Source organism: Camelus dromedarius, chromosome 1 (genome assembly GCF_036321535.1).
Source record: "Camelus dromedarius isolate mCamDro1 chromosome 1, mCamDro1.pat, whole genome shotgun sequence".
In the NCBI taxonomy this organism is placed as follows: Eukaryota; Metazoa; Chordata; class Mammalia; order Artiodactyla; family Camelidae; genus Camelus; species Camelus dromedarius.
Genome location: NC_087436.1, coordinates 89,490,871 through 89,516,794, shown reverse-complemented (window position 1 = coordinate 89,516,794; position 25,924 = coordinate 89,490,871). Strand labels below are relative to the sequence as shown.

General features: G+C 36.7%; 1 protein-coding gene across 1 annotated transcript in view; it reads right to left on the bottom strand.

The window, feature by feature from the left end:
• The window catches only part of LOC105096479 (cytochrome c oxidase subunit 7B2, mitochondrial), a 112,815-nt gene extending 88,652 nt beyond the window's left edge, over positions 1–24,163 (bottom strand). Inside the window, exon 1 of the mRNA XM_010988819.3 lies at positions 23,723–24,163. The gene's annotated coding sequence lies outside the window, so the exon portion shown is untranslated. The remainder of the gene's footprint in view (positions 1–23,722) is intronic.
• Between the last annotated feature and the right edge of the window lie 1,761 nt (positions 24,164–25,924).

Below are 25,924 nucleotides of genomic sequence, written 5' to 3'. Positions count from 1 at the left end.
AAAACAATTAGCATTACAACTCTAACAAGAGGCATGAGTCATTAAGTGTACCTCAGTTTAGGACGATTTAATACAAATCAAACCGAAAGGGAAGGAGGGAGGATGGGAGAGACAGAGGGAGGGAAGGAGTGAATCTCACCTCTTCTTTCTAGAATCTTTGTTTCATTTTATTCATGTTTTGCTGAGAAGCACTGGGTAGATTTTCATGGGAATTTCCAAAGAAAGATAATATGTCCTCCTAGCCCAAGGGTATTAGCAAAAACAAAAAAGAAAAAAAAAAAAGAAAGAAAAAGAAAAGAAAGAAAGAATTTAAGAAACAACATTTCATTCTGGCCTCAGCCAGTTTGACATCTGTGAGAAGAGGCTGCCTTACGTCCTTTATCTATATACTGCCTACTACCTAGGGTTCAGAGGTTTCATCTAAGATCATGTATGCAGACCTACTTTACAAGGTTAAGTATCTCAGACAGATATAAGACAATCAAGTCTTGTTTGACAATTCCTATCAAGCAGGCGAGCAGTCTTACTACCTAACTCTTCCCTAATCTCCTCATATGAGCAGATTTAGCCTCTGCACCCTCAAGGCTACTTGGAGAATTAAAACAAAAGCAGGACTTGGCCTGGTCCGGGGATTCCTTTGCCACTTCCTGGACATGCCTCACTCCTACCTGGAACTATTAATCAGGCCAGAACCAGTAGGCTGCCAACCCCTGCTAAAGGCATCGATGTTCCAAAACGGAAGGCCTGCTTGCTGTGCTGACACCACTTTTAATGACTTTTGAGTCGTGTGGAGAACAACATTTCACAGTGACGATCAGAACTTCCCTGATAAGCAGTAACTCACATGCTGGGTACTGTGTATTTGGAGCACAATGGGAGCAGCAAAGTGGTGTCCCTTAGAAGGGGTCACAATGACTCATCGCTTTCCTTTGAGGCAAAGACTTTGGTATCACAGAGGGGTGCCTTCAGGTATTAGACATTGCGTTTCACCAAGACTTCAATGAATTCTTTAAGGATTATAGGAAATGAGCAGCAATTAAAACCTGGTCTATTTCCAGTTTGTTAATGCCAATTTATGAATTTAAGTGTTTTTAAAAATTATAGATTTGATTCAAGCCACAAAAGTAATACATAACAAGTCAAATAACAGTGATGGACAGGTTACCAAATTTCTAAAGATGACAGATTACTACACCTTTTCTTGAATGATTATACTGCAATGATGAGTCTTCCTATTCGCCTCTTGACTATACTTCCTCCAATTCCCAATTCTATCCCTTCTCTTAATCTCCATCCTAGCTACCACTACCACCACAAAGCAAGCACCAAAAGATATTTAAGTCAAGCAGACAGCTACTGCTCTGCACTTTCTAGTGTTCCTATAATGATCATGTATTAATTAATTAAACAAACCCAAGGAGAAAGAGCTATTTGGTAGAACTAGTTAAGCCACCCTGTTAAGTCTCCACACTTTCATCATCCACTATGCTATTATCTGCATTCTCTCTGGCTCAGACTCTCTTCTTTGTTAGGTCTGGCCTTGGATCTAGACGTCTGGTCCTATTAGACCTGCCGCCACCTGCTCCCTGGATTTTGTTCTGTCACAAATGGTCTTAGTATTCAACTCTTCCCTGGATCCACCAGGCCTGCCGCCACAGTACTCACTACTTGACTCCTTCAGGTCAGGGACCCTCTCACATACTTCACTCTCTTGTTTTCACTGACTGAATTCTGTTTTACAGTATTACTGTGATGTGTCTTAGCAGCCTACCATGGGCATTACCTCTGAGGCAGAGAGACTAGACAGATAGGACAAAATGTCTAACGTACATTCAGCACAGGATGATGGCAACATGGAGAGTGAAGTCTAACTTCATGTGAAAGGAATGCCTTCTGAGGAATAGTTCACAATGAGGACAGAAAGTCAAACTCACATTTTTATTAAGATTATTAGGACAGGAACAAAGGGCTATGAAGAAAAAATAGTGCTCAAAAGTATTGGCTTACCCCAACTGTGTAAATCTGCACATGCACACACATGTATTAAAATAAAACTAATAAAAAAAATGCATCAAAATTAGCAACGGTTGTTTCTGAGGAGCGGAATTTTGAATAATTACTTTTCTGCTTTTTTCTACAATTCTTTTTCCAATGTTTCCTCATTATTCTAGTCTATGTTAAGGGAAAAAATGATTTATACAAAGGAGTAAGTGCCAGCAGCTTGAATGCTATGAAATTCACCTAAGCTCTGACACCTCTAACCAGCACGGCCAGCTGAGCCCTGCTCCAGAAATTTAGATCCAGCTGAAGGTGGTGGGACAGCAGACTTAAGCCCCTACTAAGTAGAATCTGGAATGAGTCCTGACGCTTTACGTTACTTGGCTGTGTCTGAGCAGAAATGTAGCCTAAGTCTAGGCCTTCCTTAGTAAATGCTGTGTTTCCATAATCACAAGCATTTGGCTTCTGTTCCAGAACAGATTAGCTACTAAAGCCAGGTCTGGCAGCTGCCTGGGAACTATAATGGATTTGACTATTGATATCCTCCCTTTAGCTGTCCCAGCAGAAAGGATGCTGCTCTAAAGCAAATGGTGCCCCTACAACATTAATGATGCCACATTCATTCACTGCCTAAATATTTACTCAATGTCTACACTATGCCAGGGCATTGACTCTGGGCTTGTCAAAGAAGACAAATCAGACCACGTCTCCTTCCATGTAGATCTTACATTCTACTGGGAGATGTAGGCAATAAAGAAAGATGTAAAGAAAAAATAAAGCAGGGAAATGCTTTGAGCAGGACAGGCTGTGAAATTTTCTCTGACAAGCTGAAAAAGACTCAAATGAATAAAAGAGCAAACCACATGGACATTGGATGAAGATCATTCTGGAAAGAGGGAACAGCAAGCGCAAAGACTCTGAGGTAAAGTCCTTCCAGCACGGAGTAACGGAGCAGATGGAGAACAGCACGTAAGGATAGAAACTAGTAAGTCTGGAGGCAGATAATGTAAGGCCTTTGGGCCAGAATAAGGATTTTTTATTTAATAGAGTGTGATAGGAATGCATGTGAGGGTGTTACGCAGAGGGTAATAGCGTATTTACATTTTAAATGGATCATTCTGGCTATGCATGAAGTACAGCTAAGTGGAGACAAAAGGAGACACAAGGGGTGGAAGGGTAAAGTATGCGTCCAGGCTACAGATGATGGTGGCCTGAATGAAGGAGGTAATGATAGAGATGGAGAGGTGGTCAAATTTAAAATAAATTTCAAAGGGGTAGAACCAACAGTTTTGCTGCTGTGGGATATGAAATGAAGAGTGATGTCAAGGGTGATAACAAAATGTTTGACCTGAGCAACTAGATGTTATCATTTACTTGAAGGGAAACACCATGGGAGAGATGGACTCGGTAGGAAAAAAAAATCAAGGATTCAAGTTTGGATATGTTAGGTTTAAGCAGACAGTTGGATATGGGTCTGAAGTTCAGGGGAAGGATTTAGGCCAGAGATAGAACCTGAGGAGCCTTCAGTGTCAGGGTGGTAATTAAAAGATCACCTAGAGAGGGAATGTTTCTAAAGAAGAGAAGAGGTCCAGGGACAGAGTCCTGGAACATCTCAATATTTAAAGTTAGAAGAGGAAGAGGAGCCAACAGAGAGGGTTGAAAGGGAGCAGCAATGAGACAAGGAGGAAATCAGGAGAAAGATGCCCCCAGAGCCAACTGAACAAAGTGTCTAGGGGGATGTACTTTGCTTTTTTTGTTAATTTTTTTTGTGGGGGAGGTTATTATGATTATTTATTTATTTTAATGGAAGTACTAGGGATCGATCCAGGATCTTGTACATGCTAAGCACACGCACTACCATTAAGCTATACCCTCCCACCTAGGAGAATGCACTTTGAATGGCACAACTATGTAAACTTTCCTTATCTCTGATCTCAGAGCCCTGAAGAAAAGACATTAGCTTATATCAAATTTGTTCTCCCCATACCTTTGAAATCTAGTAGACTAGTGAATACTGTGCTTTCCCATTACTGACTAGTTTGTTTAGCCCTGAGCACACTCTTGCTTCTTCCTCTTCTCCTCCAGCCTGAATTACTAGGGAAGGACACTGGATTCAGCACAAGCTGAAGAGACCACAGATTTTTCAGAATAACACATCCTGAAAGCCAAGCTTGATTGTGAGCATTGTAAAATCAAATTAAATTGCAGGCATGTTATTCTGATGCAGTGAAGAGAAAACGAATCTCAGACGTAAGTAGGTTTCTTTTGTTCCAGCTCTGTGCCAACAGACTTCTTATGTATTCGTTTATTTCCTTACTCTTTCACCCTATTCAGTTAAATTTATTTTTAGCTATTGCTGGGCATCCTTCAGGAGAGGCAAATACTAAGGACTATAATCGAGTATAACCCAAAGGTTCCAAAGAACAGCCTACTTAATGCATCAGTGTCAAAGGAAAGAACACCTTTCCTCCCAGCAGGGTCAAGGACTCCCTCTTGCTAACTCCAGTAGCCTGTGAGTCTCTCTGACTTTGATATTAACTACAGGGACTACTGATATTGCTGTTATAGATTACAATATAGCCTAAAGAAAAGAAAAGCAGTATCACACATGCTATTGAACTTCACCAGTATTTTTCGTAATATTAGTGGGGTAAGTCTATCAGGAATGTCACATGAGTTAATATAGGTAAACAGTATAAGTGGGAATCTTTTAAATCACTGTTATGTATCATCATTTCTATTATCCTTGATGGAACTTAGGATGAATCTTACAAGAGGTGTTTATTGGCTTGGCCGTGATACAGGAACTAAGGCCCACAAGGACAGGCATTCCTTGCATAGGAATTACTTTGGGGACTTGCCATCCATTTATATGGAAGGCAGAGCTTAGTGCACTTGAAGAGGTGATTTACTCAATAGTGCCTGACTCATCCCAAACTTTGCCCTTCTTCCCCATATCAATTATCATTATTAGAAAAAAAAAATGACTCCTTAGAAGGAGAGAAATCAAAGAACCAGAATAGGTCATTGTATTCCCAGACCACAAGTTATTTTGGTACGGTTTTCTTATTGTTGTTGTGGAAAAATTTTTATGGATGAATATGGTTGGTGAATGCCTAGTTAAATTTATTTTTCTGAATTTTTTTGTATTTGCCATTTTTAATGTGTAATTATAAATATTCACTTTCCTACATAAATGTATAGAGTTTTGTATTTTTCAAAAAAGAGCTCCCCAAATTGCATAAGCTCCAATCTGCACCAAAACCTTATCTCCTTGAGGTAAAAGTATTCGTTAAAATCACATAGCTGGAAAACAATGCAAAGTGCATTTAAAGCTAGGGCTGCTTGGTCTCAAAGAACCACCTACATCATTCAAACATCAGTGTGAATGAATTTCATCTCCTCTTGAGAACAAATAATTTTGGAGGGGAAAGAAAATCAATGAGGCTTCTAGAGAAGGAGATAATACTAGGAACATAAAGAGGAGTCTAGAGGCAGCTCAAGTTAAACTACTCCTATTTCAAAATTTTGCCTAGACTTGTGCCATTGGCCTCCTGTTATAGGGCTGGCTAAAAAGAATTATTTATTGAATGTGTATGAGTATGAACTTTTATTTTGTCCTTACTCATGCATTTCTGTAAACTTGACTATGGTTTCACAATCGACATGCTCATGAGATTGTCTTAAGGGGAAAAAGAAAAATCTGCAGTACGCCTTTTGTTTATGGAAATCTCTATCTCAGAGGTACCAACCTACTTTTATTTTTGGATGTCTTTTATCACTGTGGTGGTTGGGCTATTGGTAAACGTACCCAGTGGCAATTTCATGACTTGCATACCCAATAAATGCAATAAATAATTAAAGCTAGTGTTAAGCAGGCTAATAAATCTACAGGATTGTTTCCTAAAATAATTACATTAGTAATATAAAAAAGTTACAGCAGGCAGATAGGCAAGGCAATCATACTTGAGATTTGATCATTCTTCTGAGATTCACAGCAGCTCTGCTATTACAGATAGTGGGAAAACCTCCCTTGAGGGACTGTTTTCCCGGTTCATTTTGTATCATGCTAGCACTGACCAAAAAAAAAAAAAAAAAAAAAACTAAAAGCACAAGGTTCTATAATGGGAGTAATCCGCAACATACCTAATACATAGTTTTGGGCAACTGAATATTGTATTTTTTGCCAATAGCAAGCAACAGGCGCCTTTTGCTTTTATTAATGCAGTTCAGCTGACATGAGCGGACAGAATTGAAAAAGAAGGAGAATGTGCTTTATTATCTGTTGCCGAATTTCAATTTTCTCTTTCAAGTACAGTTGAATGCATTTTCTTTGCAACCCAAAGACAGAAGATCTTGATTACTGCTGCAAGAATAATCTCAGCATTTGTGTGAAGAAGATAGGGAAAATAAATAGTCTCTCTGGATGATGTGTCAGCTTGTGAACCTACAAAACAAGATATATTCTTGGAGGTAGGGAAATTAAATTAAGGTGAAATGGTAGACCCATTAAAATGACAATTGAGGGCTTATTTTGTGGGCCATGGCTGGCTTCCCAATTGTCCTTTGTCCTTAGCCTCACCTCAGGGGCGCAGACAACAGAACCAGAAACAAACAGGGTCAAGACAGGGGCAACTGTCTGGAAATACAGGTCATTCAAGCTGTGCGCCCTGACATGAACTGCTAGCTTTTTCGTAAAATTAAGTTTCCAACTCCCTTCTCCCTGCCTCCCCCTACCAACATTCGTCTCAGGTCTTTAGACTGAAGAGGAGGTAATATCTCCTCAGATTTCTTCTCATTTTTATCCATGTAAAAAAGATTAATTTAACACCACCTTGGTTGGGATTCTTTCTCTCTATATCAGGAAAATGCTGAGCAGAAAAATACCACTTGGACTTCTGCTAAGAAACAAAGTAGTTATTTGCCCCCTAGAAGACACTAATTTAGAAAACAGCCCGTTATCATCCCCTCTCAAATGATGAGGTTCAGGTCAGTCTACCCCAAAATATGCCACTTTGGCATATTGATTATTTTGAATTTATTAAAGTTACTTAAAAAACAGCAAGTGCAAGAAAGACATTCTGACTCTCTGTCCCCCCTGAAAGCAGGAAATAAATCTCCCATAAGAAAGGTATGCTCCCTGAACTAGGAGATAGAGAGACGCCCTAATCACCAGAGATAGGGAATTCAAAGCCAAGGAGGCTATATAAACAAAACTTGTTTCTACCTCACTAATTTCCTACCCCAGGCTCAGACTTCTTTTGTCTTGTCAATTCTTCACAAATTTGTTTTGTAAAGAAGAAAAAAAAATGTTGCCCGCCATGCCATTCCACTTCTACAAGGATCAAGCCATCAGACACTGCAGTTGCCACCAACAGTGCACCCTGAGGGAAGTTCAGGGTGGAGAATAACAGGAAGCATTCTGTGCTTTGGATATGCTGGTTTCTAGATAGTTAAGATACACATTCAAGGAAAAATTTCAATGACCCCATACTCTTCCATCTTTCCACGTATAGGAAAGCACTAAAATCATTAATTCAGGATGTCTGTTCTTTGTGATTAGCAATAATCTTTTTATGCTTGACTACAGGTTTTTCCCAGAAAAAAAAAGTTCATATGTATCCTGGCTCCTCCCTTACCTCTTAGGAGCAGCCCCTCAAAGCTATCTAAGAAGCTATCTTCTGGGCTATAGTCCTTAACAAAGTCTTTGAATAAAATTTAACTCATAACTTTTATATTGTGTGTTTTTATTTCAGTCAACAGTTTGGGCGATTATGAAGGGAACTAGAGCAGACTTCTCTCCTTTGCCTGACTTCTTTGAGGATCCAGAGCCTTGGTACCAGCAAGGGTCACTTGTGCAAGTCTACCTCCTCAGTGAGTCCAGATGATTGGGCAAATATCTCCTGTGTTAGATCTTCTACCATAGGCTGATGATCCCAAGTTTTACCTGGTTATGAATAAAAAGATACCTGACTCTTCAGTTGAGAGACACAGAAGATTTACCCAATTTAAAGATACTGAGGAGTCAATGTTCATAGCAGCACTATTTACAATAGCCAAGACATGGAAACAGCCTAAATGTCCATCAACAGATGACTGGATAAAGAAGATGTTGTATATTTATACAATGGAATACTATTCAGCCATAAAAACCAAAAACAATGCCATTTGCAGCAACATGGATGTTCCTGGAGAATGTCATTCTAAGTGAAGTAAGCCAGAATGAGAAAGAAAAATACCATATGAGATCGCTCATACGTGGAATCTAAAAAAAAAAAAAAAAATAAATACTAAACAGAAACGGACTCATAGACATAGAATACAAACTTGTGGTTGCCAAGGGGGCGAGAGGTAGGAAGGGACATTGGGATTTCAAAATGTAGAACAGATAAATAAGATTATACTGTATAGCACAGGGAAATATACACAAGATCTTATGGTAGTTCACAGAGAAAAGAATGTGACAATGAATGTATGTATGTTTGTGTATAACTGAAAAATTGTGCTCTACACTGGAATTTGACACAACATTGTAAAATGACTATAACTCAATAAAAAATGTTAAAAAATAATAAAAATAAAAATAAAGATACTGAGGAGTGCCCTCCAGTTGAAAGAAACTGGGTAAAAATGCCACAGTTGAAAGATACTGGGATTTACTCAGTTGAAAGACACTATGTGGCAGGACTGGGTAATTAGGTAGGAAGCTGGCCTAACATCTTTCTTAAATGAGGAGCAGCAAAAAGCCAGCTTCCAACTAACACCCTCGCCAGATTCATGTATGATATGTACAAAACATATTTGCAAATACTTACTTAATTGAGAAATAAGGAAATCCCGCCTTAAATGTGGCCAAGATAGGACTCTTTTCACATTCCCTAACTGGTTTTTCTGTACACGGTTAGAGAAAGTTGGCTTGATAAAATATCTTTTCAGAATTCTGAGCTTAAAGGAACAAAAACCTTTCTAGGAGGGCTTGCGTTTCTCTCCCTGTGCCTTTGAGATGTAAATGTTCTACCTGATTTTCTTAGGCTGTTTGTTTTGTGTTTTGAGAGCTTGGTCTCTCCCATCTAGAAGGTACACATAAGGTGAACATTTGGCAGCCAGTTGAATAGACTGGGATTTTGAGCAGTCCCTTTGGGTGTGCCAGCTCTCAGGGCAATTTGTCATAAGGGGTCCCAGCCTATACAGGACCTCATTTCAACCTTCACTGTGTCCATCTGTACAATGAAGTTCCTTACTTTCTTAGACTATTTGGGGAGTAAACTTTCCATATCTCGTGAAGGCTGCATCCTCTGCACTCTCTTGTAGGGATGCTTCCTGTGCCTCATTGGTTTGAGTCACAATTAAGATACTAATCATACACCAGAAACTGACACATTGTAACTGACTGTACTTCAATTAAAAAAAAAATTTCCTTAAAAAAGATACTAATCCTCAATGGCCAGAGGATGGATCCTTTGAATTAGAACTACTAAACTGGTAAATTTCTAGAGATCTCATTATAAACAGCTGTTTTATTGGTACCTATGAGAAAAAGGTGTATACAAATAAATGTAATGGCTAACCTTAAAAACTCCCTTATTTTAAAACAAATGAAACAAACAAAAAAACGGTTTGGGAAGCCTCATTTGTGGTCTCAGCTTCCCTTCACTAGGTGTTACAGATATTAATAAAAACATTATTAATTAATGTTGATTAGGATAATTAAAAAAGGAGTAAGAGCAAACTGAGGGGAAAGTCAAGTAATTTCTTCCCCAAAAGTTGGAAATGTTAAAAGGACTCATCCCAACAGAATGAAAATCTTTTGATGGTTATTAAAAAATGAGATAAATAAAATGGACACTGATGGGATTAAAACAAATGTTGTGCTGCAACACTACCTAAGGCTGAATGGCCAAAGAGACTGCCTTTTGCTTCCCAATACTGAAGGGTCCCAAACAAATCCACTCTATTTACCTCAGTTTAGAAAAAATGTAAAAGGCTAGAAGAAAAAGTTACACTAAGATATCTGACCAGCAATTGCTTGGTGCAACAGTTAGGCCAATTAATCAAGTTAAAGATTGACAACAGGCCTGGATTCCTGGCTTGACCCCTCATTTAGGACCCCAATGTCTTATATACAAAAATAGGTAAAATGACCCAGGGATAAAAAGGAAAGTTTCTGAGACTCCTTGAAAGAACAAGACTTACCGACCGGGTCCAATTGGAGGCTACAATTAAGCTGTAAGAGTTGACAGAATTGAGATAGAAGTTTATAAAACTTGGTGTATTTTAATGGGTTTTATATAAGATGGTTAAATCTCTTTGGCCTAATTATATCGTGGGACAGACTAAGTCTCACTGGGGAATGCTCCCATGCCTGGAATTATAAGACAGGGCATATAAATCTGCCCCTCAGGCAAAATTAATTAAACATACTAAAGGAAACCAGTAGGATTACTTGAGCCCACACAATAAGAAGTAAAACCTGGGGGCTAATATTCAGGGACTTATAAAGGTAATAATGGAAGTTTTTTTGTTTTTTGTTTTTTGGCTCAGGGGTGAATTGTTCTGGGTTTAACTTGTATGCTCATAAAGAGGACCTCTGTTGAATGCCATGTGCAAACTTTTGAAGACATGATAAACTGGACTCTAAAGTTCTAAAACATAGAAATCTTGATTTTCAGTTTAATTGCAAATATTCTCACTGATATAAAGAAGCCAATTAAAGAAAATGTAGTTGGGTAAATCAATTTTTTTTATATCATTTAGATGGCAAATCAGTTCTTTGGGGAATTAAAAGCAACTGTCTTTGTCTTGCAAATCTCTACAAATAAGAAATGTAAATCCAAGCCCCAAAGACCTGAGATTGAGCCTACTTAACTCAATCAGGTAGAACCTGAAACCAAAGGGAAAAAAGAGCGAAAGAGATTTTTTTTACAAGTACAAATTACTGGAAAGTCTCCCTTGCCCAAATCTAATACACAGCTTACTCAAGAATTTATCAGCGACAAATACAAATCCTAAAAGTCTTTTCCACAAATGGGAAAAAGCCTTAGTCATCTGAGCAAACAAACATAACTTATTCCAATTGTTATTTATATTTATAAACTAGTAAGTTTATACTGTAATTGTAATACCTGATTCATGACTAAGTTTTAAAACGAAGCTATGAAATCTCTAGTCAGGTCCATTTATATGTCTATGTGTACATTATAAAGAATCTTTTTACTTCTGGATAGTATTATGAAAATTAATTTATAATAGAGCTCTATTGAATTAACTTAAAAGCACTTATAAATTAAATACTTCTAAATGTAATAGAAACTAACCCAAATGAATTTCAAGTTCACATGATCTGGGAAATATTCAATATTAAATTAATATTTGGTGTGAAAGTTTAAGTTTGTTGGTTTAATTAATAAAAACATGTCTTACTTTTATTGTATCTGGGTTCACTAAAATCAAATAAGGTTATGTTATCTCTGTTACAAAATTTATCAGCAAAAAAATAGCTTGGAATGACAGCTGACTTGGTCTAAGGTATCACAAAATTTTCATGTGTAATCTAAACATAATTGTTGGGAACAAGTGAATAAATTGTGAAGGAAAAGCCAGGCTGGTCTAACAAGATAACTCACAAGTCTAGGAATGTAAAGGAGAGGTTGGGCTGGGCTAACAAGATAACTCACAAATCTAAGTATGGGAATACTGATCTGAGTTCTGCTGGACTAACTTGTAAATCTAAGTTAATTAGTGTTGGTTTGCTGTTCATGTTTTTTTGCTAGCCAGCTGGATTTTCAAAGATATATATCTGGCTTTGGAATGTTGCTTTGCTGCCTCCCTGCCTCCACTTTTGTAATAATGATGCTGCTAAAGCTGTTCCATGCCTATTGGCCAAATACCCCAAGCTTGTACTTTACCCCATAAAACCTCATGCGCACGTCTTGGAGGTGCTCAGAGCTTCGGAGCAGAAGCCCCTCTGAGCCCGCCGGCATAATACATCTGAGTACTCCTACCCTCCGAGTGGTGCTTGTTTCTTGGCTGGCCTGTCGTTTCCATAACAAAATAAGATATAAATGGGGTAGAAGCTTTTAGATTAACTTGTTAAGAATAATTATGTCTTATAGCATGATAATTTCTCCAGAGTTTTGGTAACTTGAAACTTTGGAGTTCTGCTAATTTAAGTTAAATGATGGGAATTTATTAAATATTTAGATCATTCTAAAATAAAATAAGATACTGATACATTAACTACTAAACACAGGCTTCCTTTTAGAGAGAAACAAATGATATTCAGGACTATTAATAAGAATGTTTGGTGCCACACTGAAAATTTTTCATTAAAAAAGCACATTTTAGAAATTATAAACAGTATTTATAAGTTTATCAATGTACAGAATGCTAACGTAAAAAACAGTTCATAAATGTTTACTTCTTCATTTTCACTAGAAACTAAGGTTTTTAAAAGCTAAGAATTCCAATTAATATATGTAGTTAAAACTACCAGCATTACTAATGAAACATATGTGTATGAAAGGACGAAAGATATAAGGAATGGAAACACATTTTTTAAGGGAAAAGAAAATAATTTTGTCCTGGAGAGAGGAAAAGAAAGGAAAGCATAGGACAAAATCCAAAGTTAAAAAAAAAATTATAGAAAGTTTGTGGGAAAGGGACTCTGAGAAGAGTTTTGTGCATGGTCAGGACTGACTAAGATTAGAACAGAATTTAATTCAGTAAATAAATTTTAATATTAAAAGTGATCTGGTGCAAAACTAGAATTTGTGTTAAGAGAGCAATTTTCTGGGAATATTGATTTGCTTTTGGTAACAGATTGTAAAGTTTTTTTTTAACCTCAAGTAAGCTGTTGTAACTTTCTGTATTTATCTTTAAAATCTTTTATTGTCACTTTGGTTGAGCAAATAAGCATTTTTTTCACATTGACCTATGATCCCAATTGACCAAGTATTTTAAAACCTTTTCATATCTTTGACAAAATTCCTCAAATCAAATCCTAAATGAAGATCTTTTGACCTCTAGCTAACTTTAGAATGCTTCAGAGGGCCCCTTATACATCCCAAAGAGAGACATTAAACTAAGTAGGTTTATTTGATATGTTAAATTACATGGGAAACATTGTCAAATAAATGGTAATAAATCTTCTTAGGTTATACTGTATGGGTAAAGATATATAGGTAAAAATATATAGATATCCTAGAAATTATATGGAATTCCTAAAAATCTGATATGTCCTGATATATTATCAGTCATAACTATAGTTATTATCTTAAAAATGCTGTATGCCACAGAAATGTTTGTCAATTGCATTGTAATTGCAGATCTTTAACCATGCTATTTGAAGTCTTTCATCATTTACAGATAGTTATTGTTTTACTCTGATGCTTTTACAAAAATGAAGATCTTCATAAAAAGATTCATAAAAAGGATTTTTTAACAAATACAGGTTTGTGATGATTTTTAGATCATCACTGAACTGGGTAAGAAATTCTACAACTCTAATGGAAAACCTGATGGCTTCAACTAGACCAATAAAAATTAATTATATGGACTGAATGAATTTATAAATATGATTTATAATTTTACAACTTTTTAATCTGAAATATTACTGGCCCTTAATCTCTGTTTTCCAGAAAATTGTTCCTCTTACACTATGACCTACAGCAAGTCGATAATGTATACCTTTATAAATGAAGATGAAACATTTATCTTTTTCTCTCTACCTGAGCCCTCCAGAATTTGGCTTCTCCAGCTGGCTCCCCTCTAGCCTTGATGACTTACCGAAATTCAGATTGCAACCAGTTATACTAATCATTGTTTTAATTTATTCTCTTTATTGTTTTTAAACTGTTTATGCTTTGTCTCTCTCTCTGCTGTACTATGACCTTATCAGTGTTACTAGCTATATCACTTATATCTTGTCTGTTTTATAAGATTGCTGTCTCTTGGATTACCTGATGTGTAACCAGACCTCCCACAAAATTAATGCTGGCTAAACATCTTGAGGCAACTGATCACATATACGGCTCTATATAAAATTAATTGTAGTAGTACAACTCTAGATATGGGAAGAAGCAACAAGGGAAAACATCTCCTGGATCATAATGGACTAGTAAGACAGGTGTCCTAGAGAACTTTTGGTTATTAACAGGGTCTAATCGGGATACAGCACATGAATAACCTATCACAAGATCTTCCCCTAACTTAGGAGTGTTACTAGGGCCCTGAGACAAATTATAATCATGAAATGCTCCCCAAACCTTGGTCAAATTTATGACCAACAGGGGGCATTGTAAAGAAAAGGTGTTGCCTGCCATTCCAGTTCCACAGGATTAAGCCATTAGCCACTGCAGTGCCCACTGACAGCTCACCCTGAGGGAAATTCAGGATGGAGAAAAGCAGGACACATTCTGTGCTTTGGATATGCCAGTCCCTACAGAGTTAAGATACACATCTAAGGAAAAATTTCAATGACTCGATATTCTTGCATTTACCCATACATAGAAAAGCACTAAAATCATCAACTTGAGATGTCTGTTCCTTGTGACTAGCACTTATCTTTTAATGCTTGAATACATGTTTTTCTCAAAAAAAAAAAAAGTTCATATATATCTTGGCCCCTCCCTTACCTCTTCACAGCTATCTGAGAGGCTGTCTCCCAAGCTGTAGTCCTCAGGAACGAACCTGAATAAAAAGTAACTCACAACTTTTATGTTGTGCGTTTTTATTTCAGTCCATTTTCTGTGTCTAACAGGTAGAAAAGCTGCCTGCTTTGGTCAATTCTTTGGGTTTCATATCTTTGGGGCGTATATGTACAAAATTAAATTAAATTTGTTTTTCTCCTGTTAATCTCTCTTTTTTCATGGAGGGTGTCTCAGCCAAGAACGTAGAGGTGTAGATGGAAATTATTTTTCCTCTCCTACAGTTTTCTGTTTTCTCAAGCACCCTTCAGGATAACCTCTATGGCTGCCAACTCAACACTGCCCTCCTCTTACCACCCACACTGCTCCCCTTCTTCCCTCTCCACTGCTCAAACTCAATAGCTCATTCACAAGTTCTCTGACAAATCATTTTGCAATAATGGAGGTGGTGCAAGTTTGCATAGGTATAAGAGTTCAGGCCTCCTCATTTCATACTCACCTCATCTTGGGTAAGACTTTAAACCAGAAGATTAATTAGGATTTCTCAGACCTCATTTTCTTTCACTTCACATCAAAATTTGATATAGCTCATCACATGGAGTATAAGCCTGACAGTTTTCTCTTTTTTGTAACACAGGTGCCTGCCTTAGGCTTGGCTGCCCTTGCTTCTACTTCAAAAAGGCATCCTCTTCGTAGACGGATATTGCCTTCCACTTTACACCCACACCGCCAGCCACATTACCAGATAAAGAGCCAGGCCTCACTGCAGGCGCCTTTGTTTTGAAGATCTCCATTGATTTGGATAATTGACCATTTGGGCCTCTTTTTTTTTTTTTTTCTCTCTTCCTGTACTTTAAACTCCTGCTCTTATATTAAAATTCAGCGCTAAAGAGTGAGCCTACAAAACCCTAGGCACCCACCCTCCACCCCAGTAACAGCAGAATCCCAAACCCATGTTCTTTCCCTCTCTCATACCATACCCTCACTGTGTAACCCAGGTGTGCATGTAATTTCCAAGACCTGAAAGTAATAAACCTGTTTTTTCAGTTTCCTGAGTTATTGCTGAAGATATCTTGCAATCACAATAATAACCACAAAGGCCCATCCAGCCAAAATACTAGTTACAGACAGGCAAAGAACAGCACACAACAACACATTAACTTGACATCACAATTTTTTAAACTTCTCTAACTATACTGGCCATATTCTTTGACCTTCACCTCTCTGTTTTTCCTCCTAACCATCTATGAGCTATTATTCTAAGATATACTCTTTAGCCTTACAACTCAGAAGGCTTACTCACTCTCACAACTGCTATTACCTTTAGGTTGGTGAAATCTAAACCTTTATCTCTTGCCTAGAATTTCAGTAACATATGTGCAATGTCTATATAAGGATTTTTCTCCTATATAGCCACTGGCCAACATTCAAATATGCAGAAAGACAAATTTGCCACTTTTCTGTCTAAATTTATATACTTTTTCCCCCCAAATCTTGAAGTTACCTCTGATTTACCTCTTTCCTCCCATTCATAAATTGTCTAGAAGAACTGCTGATTCTTCTTTTGAATTCTGTGTTCAAAAAGCCAAAATTAAATTAAATGTTATCATGATTTATTGTTTAGATTATTCCAGTATTTCCCTAATTGGTCTTCCCAACTCAAGTCTCTCTCCATTCAATTTACCAAAGACCAGCTTTCCTAAAGTACTGGTTTTCATTCTTTCACTTTCTGGTTTAAAATCTCTCTTGAGCCTACATTACTCATAGCATCTATCTTAAACTCTCCAGTCTAACCTGATAGGTTCATTGTTAACAACATATCTCCTTCCATTCTTTAATCATAGATGTAATCAGTGAATCACAGTGTACTGTAAAAAATACTGTAAAAACACACACAAAAAAGGGTTGCTCACCATTTTTCATTTATTGCTTTATTTCTCTATACTTGGAGAAAAAAATTATGTCCTCAAGAAATGGTCTTAGTTTATATTCATTTCCATACCTGGTATGCTGTCTTCTTTCTTTACTTCTTATAAAAAAGCAAGGTCTAAATCATGTACCAACTCTTCCACTAAATAGTGTCAATCCTCCAACCTGTATTAATCCTTCTCCTTTTTCAACTATATCACTGTACAATATCCTATATTCCACTTCACCTGAAGTAGCTTTGTCTTTCTTGCTAGGTATTATGATACCTTATCTATTTGAAAAATTGTCATGGTATTAGACAAGGATAAGATGAATTTGAATCCTTATAACCAGAATCTAAAAGATGAATTAAGAAAGGCAAGTGAATAAGAGATAATCTCCCAACTATTGGATTTAGCTACTAGTAGGGAAACAAAGTCTTGGTGACTTAGAATGCATAAAATTCACTGTGATAAAGCTGTGGAGAGAACAGAAACCTAAGTGCACTCCCAGGAAACTAGCAAAGGTGTGTGTGTGTGTGTGTGTGTGTGTGTGTGTGTGTGTGTGTAACATCTGAACAGGTGCGTATGCGTTTGTGGTGGGTGGGGGTACTTTTTCACCAAGGAGGGAGAGAAAGTGATTTGTGAACCAAACAGTGGCCTTCCATGAGGGAAATGTAGATTCCTCTCTGCAGACTTCCAGGCTCATGACAGACACCATCCAATCTAAATTTCAACCACAAATTCATTTTATAAGTGAAATAAATTAATTTAAAAGTAATTTCCATTTTAATAGTTCCTTCTGCAACATGGATATAGGCATCTTTAAGATCTTAAAATAATAAGCATAATAATTATTATAATAGCTATCATTTGTGAAGGATTTGTTATGCATCGAGTAGACTATGAACATCTTTACACAGCAGAAATGACAGAAAAATTATGTAATGAATGTGTGGAGAAATAAAACATTCCCAGATTTTTCATTGTTCCTATAAAAAGTCCAAGCTTCCTGCAACATGGAAATTTATTCACTAAGAAGTTACAGAATCTTTTCTTTCATTTATCTTAGAAACATTTTCATCTATCATAGGATTAAATCTGTAGCCATTTGTTTCCCTAATGATGGTACTAAATTGCTCTGATACAAAAGGATAATGAAACTTATCTCCTCCAAAGCCAAAAAGTTACATCCTAAGATAGGTACCTAAGCACTGGGTGAAAGTACCGAGGGGACTATTCCTAGGTACTTACATTTCAAGGAGGAATGAGACCCAGGACTTAGAGGTATCTCTCAGTCTGAGATACACAAGGCTGTCTGACTTCTGGGGAGATTTTATTTACATCCCAAAGTATTCTGGTTATGAAACAGGGCATCATGTTTCCAAGGAGACTCTTTCAGGAGAGAAGCAAGACAGCTACTTCCTTACTTCTTGGTAAGTAGAGAAAAAAAAGTTTTTTTCACGTTCTTTGCCAATGGTCAGACAGTTTGGCTACTTGAGTAGAGAGTACAGGCTCTCGCTGTGTCACCACAAATGTAAGGCCAGGGGCTGGAATAAGGATGGTGCTTTTACTATAAATAAAAACCTATCATTGATCCAAAACATCCAAGTGCTCATTCAGACTAAAATTAATAAAGATGAGTATTAAAAACCCAAACCCTAACATGATGTGAACTTTACAGTCTTGGCAGTTCTAAAAACTCAGGTGTACAATATATAATTAACTTTATTTCTACATCTCACTATTTCTGCTTCTAATAACTTTGCCTTACACAAAATTTCAATCTTGGTTTTTAAATTTAGACTTTCCTGTAATTTCTGCCTCTGGTTTGAGAAAAAGTCTATGTACATTAAGGCATCAGGGGTGGTATGCATGTGATCTTTGCTCATTTTTCTGAAGATACCTTGTGGAGCTATAACTTGTATATTCCTTCCACACAGCCATTAAAAATAGATTGCTATTGGAACATGTATTGAATGTACTGAATGGTGATGTCCTCACTGATTTGATTCCCACCTCAGTTATGACATATAGTCTAGCATCTGAATGCTAGATTCAGTTCAATCACCCTATTGTCCTCTCCAACTCACCTTGATGGAGTTGGAAGTGAAGAAGGTCAATAACTGGCACTCCTACCCAATTATTGAAGAATTATGAGATACATATTAGTTGCCCTATTAGGAGATCCAAACATTACCTATGTGTCTGATTAAAGCAGACAGTGGAAAGTGTGGTTTATCTATTAACGTATTTTCTAGTACTGAATCTGAAATTACGCAGTTTCCCTTTTAACCTTAGCAAGATGGTAAGGGGACAGTCCTTCTTCCCCTCTTGTAAAATGGGAGAACAGAGCAGCTTCCTGAGGACAGTTCAACCCCAAGGGGGAGAAATAGGGGCTCCTCGTTTCTTCTTCTCAATTCAAAAATCAGTAACTCCCTGAACTACTTAGGTAGAAGTTAGGTTGAGTGGCCAGACATGTTATAACAATGGATTTTACACATAAAGAAATATCAGAAGTGAGGAGGAAGCATTCTACAATCCCTCTCGTACACCAATATTCTCCAGCATTCTGCTCTCCTAAACCACTGGGCTTAATCATTAAGCTTCAGCTCAGCCAGGGGAGTGGCTTCCCCCCAGAGAAAGGAATCCGTAGCCTATAAAGACATTCCCGCTCCCACCAGTGAGTTACCTATCCTACCTATGACTTTGGGTATCCAGATGTTGACAAACGTCTTCTACTTCCTCAGTCAGAGGCATTCTCAATGCCTGAAATGGGTATAGTTCCTTCAGGAATTCATAAACTGTATCACGTCAAAGTCAGGTTTTTACTAACTACATTTGGACTAAAGAGTCCAAAGAATACTCATCTGGAAAAGGATAAAGTTGAATCTATATCATACTCCATGACCACTGATAAACTAAAAAGGAATCAAAGATTTAAATGTATAAAGGAAAAAAAAATGCAACCATGAAAGTACTAAAAGGAAAAAATTCCTTTATAAACTTGGAGAAAATCTAAATATGACTCAAAACTCATAAAAGAAAATACTGATATATTTTACTACATTAAAAAATAGGCAGGGCTAAAAGACAAATGACTGGTATGGGAAGAAAAACTTGAAACTCTCATCACAAACAAAAGGCCCATGTCCCTCATATAAAAGAAGCAGCTAGATACCTAACAGAAACAAAACACTAAAAGCGCCCTAGAAAATGAGCAAATGAGAGCCAGTTAGTTCACAGCAAAAAAAAAATCCAAACGTCCCTTAAACAAATGGAAAGATATTCAATTCATTTGTATCTTATTACTAAATAATAAATAATAATAATATTTTTTACCTATCAAGCCAGTAAAAATCTAAACATTTCATAATACTCTGCTGATGAGGCTATGATGAAGTGCATTGCAAGCAGAACGCAAAATGGTAAAAGACTTATGGAATTTGGCAATATATAAACAATACTACATACGCATTTATCTTTTGATCCAGCAATTCAACTTCTCAGAATTTTTTCTACAGATACATCTGCCAAAAATGACAAGCACAGAAGTTTATTACCACACTACTATTTTAATTATAAAAGAATGTAAATCACCCAGATGTCCATCAACAAGGGACTATTTAAATAGGCTATGATATGTTCACATAAAAAAATTAATACTACGTCAGTATTAATACTTTATATAATGAGAAGGTATGAGAAACTCCTGACACGCTGACATGGAAATAGTTCCAGAGTATGTGCTAAGAGAAAAAAACAAGGTGCAGAATAGTGCACAAAGTTTGATTTTTTTTGTAGTGAAAAGAAAAAATTAAGAACATATATTCATATTTGCATGCATTTGAATTTTTTAAATGACACAGGAGGCATACATAACATAGAATCTGCTGAAGAGTTTACCTCACTTGTCTAACTCAAGCCAGACTGCCTGGATCTATCTCTACCACTTAAAGTTCATTAAACTTTTTGATCCTATCTACAAATTGGGAATTATAGGAATTCTTACCTCACAGAGTTCATACACAAAATAAATTGAGTTTACGCTCGCAAAGTACATAGGATAGTATTGGACATATATAGAAGTGTTTGTTAAACAATAGGTAAAATAAGTAAATAAATAAAACTTAGGGGTATAAGATTTATCAATGTATATTTTTTAATATCACATTTGTTCTTGAAATATTAGCTTTGGAGTTTTGGATGTATGGCTCAAAAACAATAGTAATTAATATGTAAACTTAAAACTGGCCCTATACCCATGATATTTAAATACAAGACATTCCCAGATTCTAGAATAGGTATCTCCCATAACATTGTGTTCTTAGAAACCAGAACTGAATGTTACCTAAAGGGAGAAGAGGGCCTGGAAATTTTCTTGGTTTCAGTTTCATCAGGATGCTTGTCAGTTTGTGTGAGTAGCACAGATTCCAGAAAACTTTTATTAATACATTAATTCTGACACTTTGAATTTATCGTATCTGCGAGCAAAACACACTTAGCTTACTGTTGCCTCTCTTAAACAATGACATTTGAGATATTTCCACTATTCAGAAAAGTTTAAAAGTCTGCATTCAGGATCACCAGATTTTGTTTGAAGTACAATTTCTTTCCTCTGCAACATATTTAAAAAACCTCTTCATTTCCATTCCCTCCTTTAACTCCCAGTTCCTGGCGCTCCGGTACAGCTGGAAGTGGAGACTCTCTTATGAAACAAGGCCTCCTGTCTCCAGGAAGCAGATATTTTCAATCCTATTCCACAGTGGCTCCTCGCACTGCCTCTTGTGATGGAATTGCTAAGTTGGTGAAACCTGCCTCTCAAGGAGGGCTTTTCTTATTTCATTTGTTTCGGCTGGAAAAATCACTCTCAACAGATTCCTGAACTGAAGCTACCACTGACGCTCCTGCAGCCTGAGCCCCTAGGAGCCCACTGAGAACTAATACTGCTTCCATAAGCTCCTGTAGACAGTGTCTTTCATCACTGAACTGTTCAGACCTTGAGTAGCATTTTCTCCTGCTACATATTTTTCTGCAGCAATGAAATGTGCCTCTAGTTTTTATTTTCTTCTACCCTTCTCCTACATCTTTCAGAAAATTTTAATTTTTTAAGCATTCAATCTGTTTAGGAAGTTGAGTTTCTTATTAATTTGGTCTCTTCTCCAAAACATAGAGTTATTATCCCTGCTTGTTGGAAATAAATACTTGCCTTCCTTTTCATCTTTTCTAGACATCAGGGGTTTTGGGGTTTTTTTTCCCCCCTAATTTTTCCCTCTATTTCTTGAATTCCAGAATCATTCCTACCATCAATGATGAAATCACTAAATTCTGAGTTAACTAAAAGTATCTACTATTTAAACAAATCTCTCCTCCTCCACTTCCCTGAGATGGATAATTCCACAAAAAAAATTTCTCCCGTCAGACAGGCATTAAGTCCCTTCAAGCTTAAACTGAACTTATGATCTCACCTTGCTCCTTTCAGTATGCTTTATCTTGCTGAGACTTGTCTTGAGTCCTAATGTTTGGGCACGTTCCTTAAGCATAAACTATATACCTCTCTACAAACCTACAAGGACTATATTACCTGAAAAATCACCTAATGATACTTGTGTACTCTACAGATCTTCCTAGTATTCCTCAATCTTTAAAATGCTGTTCTAGTTCATTTTACATCATTCCTCATCTGTGACCTCTCAATAGTTTCCTGTTTCTTGACTCTCTTTGAGGTAGTCATTCCCTTTGAGATCTTGCCTCTTTCTCTTTTTGATTAATTTGGGACCTGGGACCCTATTTCAATCTAATAACAACTAAACACCTCTCTTTTCCAATACTCTGTTGTATAGCATTTAGATCCCCTTGAATCTCCACTACTCTCTTATGTCTACTTGAACTTCAAAGGGTTATTTTCCATGTCACCTTTGTGATTTCATCCCCTAATTTCTCAAGTTTTCTTCTAAAAAAGTTTTATTTTCCTCCAGCCTATTTTTTTCCTCTGTTTCTATTTTCCCATTGTTCTATATTAAGCTGAAGCACAAGTTTTAAATTACTCTAATACCTTAAACTCCTAAGCAAAATCAATTATTAGAACCAGAGCATTCCAAACACAAGCCTTTCTGACTTGCTTTCCTACCAACTGTTTTTGCAATAATTTTTTTGAGTTATTTCTCATTCTAAATTAAAGATGAAAGTATATGCTCTTAATAGTAAGGGTAAATTTGATATCCATTATCCATTTGATCATGGATGGAGTCACAGTTTGAATCTGGGCAGTGAACAGTCACCGTCAGAACATATGAAATTATCAAATTCAGAGCCACCTGAGATCAAGAGGAAGGAGCAACTTTTAAAGGTACAAACAAGTCACATGACTCTGAGATTTGTCCCTCCAACATTTTCTCTTGACTCTGAAGGGGAATCAAAACAATTTCAAAGATAATCAGAATTTCAGCAGACTTTCTCTGCCAACAACCTAAACCTGGCACTAAATATGTCCTGCAGGTACTGCTGGAGACAGCGGAAACACTTTGAGACCTAAAAAAGGCTGGTACATGAAAAGAGTCTCTAGAATCAAAACCTTGAGACTCAGATAAGGCTACTTAGAAAAAAAATCACGTATGCAGAGTTTAAGGTCCAGCAGCAGCAACTATTTGGCTACGACACATTTAATAAGGAAGACTCAGCAGTCCTGGTCAGAGTCTGCTTGCTCAAAGCTTGCCTGCCTTTGCTGACAGCCCAAAGCACACAGACTAGCGTCTATAAAAACGGGCGTTTGTTTATACAAAAATAGCCACTCTCCTATGGACGAAACTGCCATAAGCTGCAACAACCCACTACAGCTGAAAATACGTGGTCAGGCCTAGACCAATACTGTCAAAGCTTCACAGCTTTCACTTTAGCCACGCCAGAAGCTTTACTCCACAAACACTCCACGACAGGAACGAAACGAAAGGAATTCCGCTTTTTCGTTTTCCCTTTATTCTCTATTTGCTAGATGTCTGGGTGTGAGGAGGGTCCCATAAGTAACATCTCTCTTTTCCCCTGAGAGAAATACAACAAGAAAAGGAGCAGGAAAACAAAAAACAATTTCCTCTGAACCGCTAGAGAAGATACGGGAGGCTGTGGCTTATAACTGCAGGTTTACTGACACTGAGATCCAGAACTAGACAGACTTACCAACCACGGCACAAACCGCCTCCAACGGAAGGTGACGCAGAAGCAAATTCGGCGCCGTCACCTTCACAGCCCGGCAGGCGGAGTCAAGTGGGCACTTCCTAGGGAATAGCTCCTCCCTAAGCGGAAAGGAAGGGGCGGGTCACGCACGGGGGCCGTCCTCTTTCTGAATTAGCCAATCAGATAACGGACTGCCGCCTCCACGGGAAGAAGTGAGAAGACAGAGAAGCGGTAGGCGTGTTGTTCTTATGTGTTCCCCCACAGTGAAGGAAACAGATTTGGGGGTAAGTGTTCCGTTAATATAATGCATAGTCTCTGATCTTTACCTTCCTTGTCACAGCAAACTTTTGGCAAACTCTGTTTGTTCTCTCTGTTACATCTTTTTTCTTTTTTCTTTTTTTCTTTTTTCTTTTTTCCTTTTTTCTCTTTTTTCTTTTTTCCTTTTTTCTTCTTTTTTTTTCTTTATTTCTCTCTCTTTTTTTCTTTCCTACTGAAGTATAGTCAGTTACAATGTGTTAATTTCTGGTGTACTGCATAATGTCCCAGTCATGTATGTGTGTGTGTGTGTGTGTGTGTGTGTGTGTGTGTATATATATATATATATGTGTGTGTGTGTGTGTGTGTGTATTCATTTTCATATTATTTCTAATTAAAGGTTATTACAAGATACTGAATATAGTTCCTATATACAGTGGTTAACATTTGCATATCTCAAACTCCCAGATTTATCCTTTCCCACCCCCTTTCCCCTGGTAACTATGAGATTGTTTACTATGTGAGTCTGTTTCTGTTTTGTAGATGAGTTCATTAGTGTCCTCTGTCTTAATCCCACTTGGTCACAAGGGAGCTTTGAGATTGCCTGAAACCACAGAGGAAGCTTCAAGTCTTGTAGTGTATCTGACTTCTCCTAAGCATGCCAGGTTGTTAATTATGGTAACCATAGAATGTTTTCCAAACTGGGATCCTTGAAAGTGAAAGGGAGCCATAAAATTTATTAAAATTGTAAGTTTTTGAGATTTTATATTGGTGGATTTATAAAAAGCATAATTCAAAATTCATTTTGTAAAATAAAATTATATAAAATTAAAATAACTATATTTAGGCAAAAACTTTAAAATGTCTTCATAATGATAAATGAACATTAAAAATAACATAGAATGATCATTCTTGGCACATGTTGATGTATTTTAAACAATGTTTTGGCCTTAATTGTCTGTAATAATGGGTCACAATATTTTTCTGAATTTTTTAATATGGTATTATTGTTTTTAATTTTTTTAATTGCCCAGAGTCTTCTCAAATATGTATTTTATGGTTGATATATGGGAAAATTTGATACCTTCCCTTCACTGTTAACTGTAGATAATATTTTAAATTAAGAAAATAAACACAGAAATTATGCTCAACAGACAATCTCATTTCTATTTTTATTTTAAAATATGTAAATTTTCAACATAAATATTGTCTCATGTACTGTCTTTTTGCCTCTACTCAGGGTAACAATCTTCAGCAAACATGTGTATGACACCACATCATAAAATAAGTTTTCCATTATTTATGACTCTTTTGAAGGTTTTGCCAGATTTAGACCCTACAAATTGGAAAGCCTTTCCATTTCTCTAAGAATGTGAATTTCTTCTGTTATAATAGGAGCTCCATCAAAAGAGTCTTCATATGGGTTAAAATATTCCAAAGTACAATTATATAATTTCAAAATTAAATCTTAAATTATACATTGTTTAAAACCCAAACTTGCTTCGGTTGTTCCTTGATGTTGTAGAGGTAAATTTAAATGTCTTCCTTGTGTCACAAGCTTTTTTTCAATAACTGCAATATACAAAATCTTTAAAATCTGAATTTTATTAGCACAATTTTTGAGTTAATTAAAGATCTCTGATTTTTAAAATAACGCAACAAAATTTTGTAAGTTTTGTTTATAAGAAATTCATTAGCTTTGTAAACCATTTAACTTTGTTTACAAAGTTTATTTTTAGAGAATATAATATTTATAAAATCCTATTTAGGAGCAACCAAAGAGTGAGAATATAGACTATTATGTTTGAGTCTTTTTGTTTTCCTTTTTTTGGGGGGGTACTCAATTCTAGTTTTATCACAAAAAGTTTTGCAGTTTGCTTCGTCAATTGTTATGTACAGTGGCATGCTGGTATCCATGGGGAATTGGTTCCGTGACACCCCTCTTCCTGC